The sequence below is a fragment of the Rattus norvegicus genome, chromosome 3 (genome assembly GCF_021556685.1).
Source record: "Rattus norvegicus strain SHRSP/BbbUtx chromosome 3, alternate assembly SHRSP_T2T, whole genome shotgun sequence".
Taxonomy (NCBI): Eukaryota; Metazoa; Chordata; class Mammalia; order Rodentia; family Muridae; genus Rattus; species Rattus norvegicus.
Genome location: NC_141536.1, coordinates 4,560,000 through 4,566,786, shown reverse-complemented (window position 1 = coordinate 4,566,786; position 6,787 = coordinate 4,560,000). Strand labels below are relative to the sequence as shown.

Below are 6,787 nucleotides of genomic sequence, written 5' to 3'. Positions count from 1 at the left end.
GATTAAGTTTGATTGGTAATGGAATTTTATTTAGAACTTTGTATGGCACAGAATTCTGGGCACAATTCTGAGGGATTATTTAATGTCATTAGTTTTGGCTGCACTTTAGAAACTGAGGTGGGAAAGCAAGTAGTATAACTGGGCTGTAGAGGCAGAGACAGAAAAATGTCACTTTCCAAAGACTATGGAGAATCATGAACAAGGCACATTGGAGTGTAAGCAATAACACTTTTATTTATTATAACATTTATTATGATAGCATATGAATGCTGAAGCAGGATGTTGTAATAATTGTTCTGCTATGATTAAGTGGAAGGTAGAAGGGAACATTAAAATAGAATGACCTTATAATGTCTTCAGTCATCTTCTACCACTTATATGTGGTAGTTGTTCTGTTCTGTCCTGTTAAATGAACCATAAAATGTCATTGTTAGACAAACATTCTCAGATGATAGATTCACTTCACTTCAGATAAGAGCAATATTTCGGTATATTTTCTAAAGTCTATACAAATAATTACTTGCACTATCAATGTATAGGAATTTGAGTGGTACTACCATATTAATCAGGTGCATTTTAGCCTCTTTATCTTTCTTCACGTAGGTTTTGTAGTGGATCCTGTGCAATTTAATATTTATGCCAATGCTAAGCATTTGGCAAGATTGTCTCTCGTAGGAAATTAAACAAACATTATTATTTTTGCATTAAAATCAAAAAGCATGTTGACAGTGGTACAGGACTTAAACATGCAGAATCTCTAATGGAGGTATAAATTAAAACATTGTTTCTAAATGATCTTATCAAAAATAATAATTTCATATGCATGAATACTCTATGACTTAAAGACCATAGGAAGAATGGCAATATTGTGGGATTCTTACAGAGGCTGAAAAAAGAGTCTGTCATACTTACATGTGGTATATATAGTACCTAAGTATTTGTGTGTGTGTGTGTGTGTGTCTGTTTGTGTGTATACATATAAATTTTATATACACATATATAGGTTTGTATATACATATACATAAATTTAAGTATAATTTAATTAAAGTGTTGTTTAAAAAGTTTTTCCATACTCTAATATCATTTTGTGCCCAAAACTACTCTCATATTTACAAATTTATGAAATAAGTGAATGATGTCATCCTTCCATTCATTTGATGACTAAATGAATCTTGGCTCACCTGTAGGACCTTCCTCCTGCAGAGGAATGGATGAAATTTTTAATTTTTCACCATTATCGCATGTTTTCTTGTTGTGGCCAGCTAGGAATTCTTTCATAATAGGTGATTTGCCAGAAGAATTTATTGAATCTGCACAAGTTTTTAAATCCTCAGATCTTCTGTCAATACATTTATAAAATATATTATCATTTCCAAATATTTGATGATAGTTGTCGATCATGATTTGTATAATGGACATCTGTAACAACACAAGGCAAAACAAGATTGTCATTTCACATGGTTTACAAAATTGAAATTTAAAAATGATATCCAAAACTATGAGGAAAATAACAGTTGCCATAGATAGGAATGCATGATATGAAGTTTCTGAAATGGAGACTCTAAGTTCTCTGCATTTTACCAAAACTTGTCAAAATTTAAGGCATACTGCAAAGAATAGAAGAACTACTAAACCAAAGCAACATTTCAAACCTGATGTGCTGCCAAACACTGTGAGTTAATCTAATTAATGACTGTAATTCATTGACATTTTTAGGGGGTAGAAGGATTGGGGGTTTCTGTTGGGATGTTTTGAATGGGATGCCATTCTAGTTCCATGCATGGCAATACCCTCTTTGTGACAACTTTCTGGTGGCTTAAGTCCCTTGGCCCTCCTGATAGAAGTATGCCATTGCCTATAATTTGGAATTACAAAATACAGGTGCCCATTTTCAATGTACTTTCTCTGCTACATTTTTGCTTCCCAAGACAAGAGACATCAGGTTTCAGCTTGCTGTTTTTTTTTTCCTTTCTGCAGACATGTTCCTCTGTCATGACATTGAAGTGCTATACTCTCTCAGCATTTCTAAGTCCCAAAGAACCACTTACTTGAACAAGATTCCCTGGTAATATTGTTTTATTTTTTTATTGACTATTTAATTTATTTATATTTCAAACGTTATCCCCCTTCATAGTTCACCTCCATAAACCCTGTATCTCCTCCCCCTGCCTCTATTACATGCTCCCTCCCTCACCTATACACTCTGGCGACAATACCCTAGCATTCCCTAACCCTGGGTCATCAAGCTTCCTTAGGACTAAGCAGCTTCCCCTCTAGTGATGCCAAATAAGGCCATCCTCTGCTATATATTCAGCTGGAGCCACGGGTTCTCCCATGTGCAATCTTTCTTTAGTGTTTTAGATCCTGGTGTTTTATTAAGGCAAAACAAATGTGCCTGAGAAAAGAAGTTGGTGAGAAAAGGGAGTTTAATGGAGAAAATGCCTCCATCAGATTGACCTAATGTATAGAGAAGTCTGAGGGATATTGTCCTGATTAATCTTGGAATTTGTAGGGCCCAGATCTCTAGGATGGTGCCACCCTTGAGCTATTAGTCAGAAAATGAAAGGTATGAGGTACAAGGCAAGAGGCAGAACTCCTACTCAGCTTGTACTTCAGTTCTTGAATCCAGGTTCCTGCCCAGCTTCAGTTTAGGCCCTGATATTTCTCAGGAGTTAACTGGTAACTGCAAGTATATCATGGAGTGTAACCTGTCTTCCATAAGTTGCTTTTTCTCAGTGTTTTGTCAGAGCAATCATAGGAAATTATAACACTTCCTAAAGTGAGCAACACTGATAAGTTACTTTTCTTCTGAGATGATGGCTTAGGTTAAGTCAACTCTACTCATCACATATTTCTTACCAGCATGCAGCTAAGTTTATGTTTGCGCAGTCCTGCACAAGATAGCCATATTTTATATGCAGCTTGTACAGAATAGTTTTGCTTGTTTTCATGCTTGACCATACAAAAGAATATATTTGATTTGAAAAGAACTGCCCATAACAGAAGAATCACTAATAGTTATTATGAGTGAAAAGTGAATTTTGTTGCTTCATTTGGACATGCGCTTTGATACAGGCTTGGATTTTAGGCTTCCAGGAGCTTGGTAATAAGAAATTACCTATAAAAGGTAGGTTTCTGTCCAAGCCAAGTTGAGTTCTGGGTGAGAATACTATTCATGTGTGTGACATCACTAATTCGTCCTTCCTGTGGACTTAACTGGAAGTTGAAACTACTAGTTAAAATGTTCCCTGCCTTCTTTCATGTTTTACTTTTTTGTTGCTTTTTATCCTTTTCAAAATAGATGTCTGTTTTTGAATCTCTTTAAATTTATCATCATGCTCACAAGTAACTCTCATTTTATTTTTTAATCCTTCCAATTATCTCTTGATAACAATCCCCCCTCACAAAACTTCAAAAATTAAATTTAAATAAAGTTTTAAAGGTAAATTAAAAATCAAACAAAAAATTAAAATCCTTTTAAAAAATGCAGTCTGTGAGATGTGGTGTGCTCACTATGTCTCTATACTATGTCACAAATTATACCCTTTTGTCCAAACAGGTTTACTTGCAAATGTACATTGAAATAAGTCACTGGCCTGCTTCAAGCCCTCTGGATTTTGCTACACCATCAATACCAGAGCCTCCCATACATGCCTCTCCTTCTATATCCTGGTATCTTGCTGTAGCCTTTAAATCATTGTGATCCTTCACCTTTGAATCTGCAGGACCTCCCCCTTCATATGCTCTAGCAGCAGGATCTAGGCCCCCTACATATATGTAGCAGATGTGCAGCTTAATCGATAGTTACTCCCTTTCCCGGTTTCCGGGCCAAAATCCCCCTGTCCCCGTCCCCTCCCCTTCTATAGAGATGTTCCCCTCCCCCATCCTCCCTCCATTATGGTCCTCCCCCCAACAGTCACATTCACTGGGGGTTCAGTCTTAGCAGGACCAAGGGCTTCCCCTTCCACTGGTGTTCTTACTAGGATACTCATTGCTACCTATGAGGTTGGAGCCCAGGGTCAATCCATGTATAGTCTTTGGGTACTGGCTTAATCCCTGGAAGCTCTGGTTGGTTGGCATTGTTGTTCATATGGGGTCTCGAGCCCCTTCAAGCTCTTCCAGTCCTTTCTCTGATTCCTTCATTGGGAGTCCCCTTCTCAGTACAGTGGTTTGCTGCTGGCATTAGCCTATGTATTTGCTGTATTCTGGCTGTGTCTCTCAGGAGAGATCTACATCCGGTTCCTGTCAGCCTGCCCTTCTTTGCTCCATCCATCTTGTCTAATTGGGTGGCTGTATATGTATGGGCCACATGTGGGGCAGGCTCTGAATGGGTGTTCTTTCTGCCTCTGTTCTAAACTTTGCCTCCGTATTCCCTCCCAAGGGTATTCTTGTTCCCCTTTTAAAGAAGGAGTGAAGATTTCACATTTTGATCATCTGTCTTGAGTTTCACGTGTTCTGTGCATCTAGGGTAATTCAAGCATTTGGGCTAATAGCCACTTATCAATGTGTTCATACCATGTGTGTTTTTGTGTGATTGGGTTACCTCACACAGGATGATATTTTCAAGTTCCCTCCATTTGCCTATGAATTTCATAAAGTCATTGCTTTTGATAGCTGAGTAATATTCCATTGTGTAGATGTACCACAATTTCTGTATCCATTCCTCTGTTGAAGGGCATCTGGGTTCTTTCCAGTTTCTGGCTATTATAAATAAGGCTGCTATGAACATAGTGGAGCACGTGTCTTTTTTATATGTTGGAGCATCTTTTGGATATATGCCCAAGAGAGGTATAGCTGGGTCTATAGGTAGTTCAATGTCCAATATTCTGAGGAACCTCCAGACTGATTTCCAGAATGATTGTAGGAGTCTGCAATCCTACCGACAATGGAGGAGTGTTCCTCTTTCTTCACATCCTCGCCCACCCTTTGCTGTCACCTGAGTTTTTGATCTTAGGCATTCTCACTGGTGTGAGGTGAAATCTCAAGGTTGTTTTGATTTGCATTTCCCTTATGACTAAAAATGTTGAAAATTTCTTTAGGTGTTTCTCAGCCATTCAGCATTCCTCATCTGTGAATTCTTTGTTTAGCTCTCAACCCCATTTTTTAATAGGGTTATTTGTCTCCCTGCAGTCTAACTTCTTGAGTTCTTTGTATATTTTGGATATAAGGCCTCTATCTGTTGTAGGATTGGTAAAGATCTTTTCCCAATCTGTTGGTTGCCATTTTGTCCTAACCACAGTGTCCTTTGCCTTACAGACGCTTTGCAGTTTTATGAGATCCCATTTCTCGATTCTGGGTCTTAGAACATAAGCCATTGGTGTTTTGTTCAGGAAATTTTCTCCAGTGCCCATGGGTTCGAGATGCTTCCTCACTTTTTCCTCTATTAGTTTAAGTGTATCTGGTTTGATGTGGAGGTCCTTGAGACCTGAGGAACTTAAAACTGCACCTGAATACATTAGTGGTAAAGTAATTGAAAGTATACAAAATAATATACACCACTTTGTCACGTACATATATACACACACACAAATATGCATACACACACATATGAAATATATATGTGAAATGTACTTTTATATGACCATTAATTCACTGATATGAATATTTAATAATATAATAGTCTAATTACTGTAAAACACAAGTATTATATACTCCAAAAATAGGGCTGGAATAAAAAAAAAAAAGCAAAACCTGGATAATCAGGATTTTTTAAACCTTCACTCTAGTCTTCTTTGACTACCATTATATGTGAAGCATACTGTTGGCCAAAATCAATATCTATGAAGAAAAAACAAAAGAAAGACTGAAAAGATTCACTTATTTTAAAGTACATTAACCATCTTTCCTCCCAAATCTTCCTGAAACACATCGATATATATTCCACTCCACTCCAGAAGAATGGAATCCTAGGGTTTCCTTTTAGAGAAATGATCTTTCCAAAGTTTTCCTACTTCTTGCATTACAATGAGAATTTTGTTCCCAAAGGCAAAAGTCAGATCCCCTTACCTTTCTTGATACATCACTCCCAAACCATGCGTCCTTTGTAGTCTGATCCCACAAAACATAAGGAGCTATCCGGATAGATAACCTGTTAGTGTCTAAATTATTCATGGATGAGTCTCTTATTATTACTATTACCAAATGAGATGCTTTAGAAGGATAAAGTTTGCCTGAGGAATCTTCAGTAGAAGTCTAAACAAAGAAAGGGGATAATTTTATTTTAGACCATCTGAAAACTAATGTTAGTTACAAAACTAGCTATGAAGAAAACAGGGCAAATGTTTTGTAGACCAACTCATAGTATAACCAGAATTCAAAAGAAGTATAATATACAGCTAGAGTACTACAAAAAATATTTTCTGTGAATCATTTTACTGTATAAAATCATGGGAACATTTTAAAAGTATGAATGATTTTCTATGTAATAGATATTTGACTGCTACCTACAGAAGCCAGAGGAAGCTGTTGGGATATTGGTATTAGAATGAATGAGATTGTTGCAGACTATGTGTGTTCTGTGTATGAAAACATCTAGTGTTATTAAACATCAATCCATCTTCTCAAGCACCATGGAGTGGAGACACATTTAATATCTAATGTAGTATAAATCTATGTAACATTCTTGTGACACTCTAGAACATAAGGAGCAGAAAGCATTCTAGTGACCCTACACAATGTGAATATAAAAACTTCGCTACAGCAAGACAGAGATGCATGGCACCTGGGTAGCAAGTGGAGCTCTATGCTCCTGTTACACACAAAATCATTCTCTGGAGTATTGCACAGA

General features: G+C 37.0%; 1 pseudogene across 1 annotated transcript in view; it reads right to left on the bottom strand.

Moving 5' to 3' along the window:
* Window positions 1-214: 214 nt before the first annotated feature.
* LOC691665 (similar to GTPase activating protein testicular GAP1) overlaps window positions 215-6,787 on the bottom strand; it is a 53,954-nt pseudogene continuing 47,381 nt past the window's right edge. Inside the window, exons 17-19 of the transcript XR_015684179.1 lie at window positions 6,007-6,192; window positions 1,182-1,419; window positions 215-402 (exon numbers count right to left, since the gene is read on the bottom strand). The product of XR_015684179.1 is annotated as a similar to GTPase activating protein testicular GAP1, transcript variant X2 (transcript). The remainder of the gene's footprint in view (window positions 403-1,181; window positions 1,420-6,006; window positions 6,193-6,787) is intronic.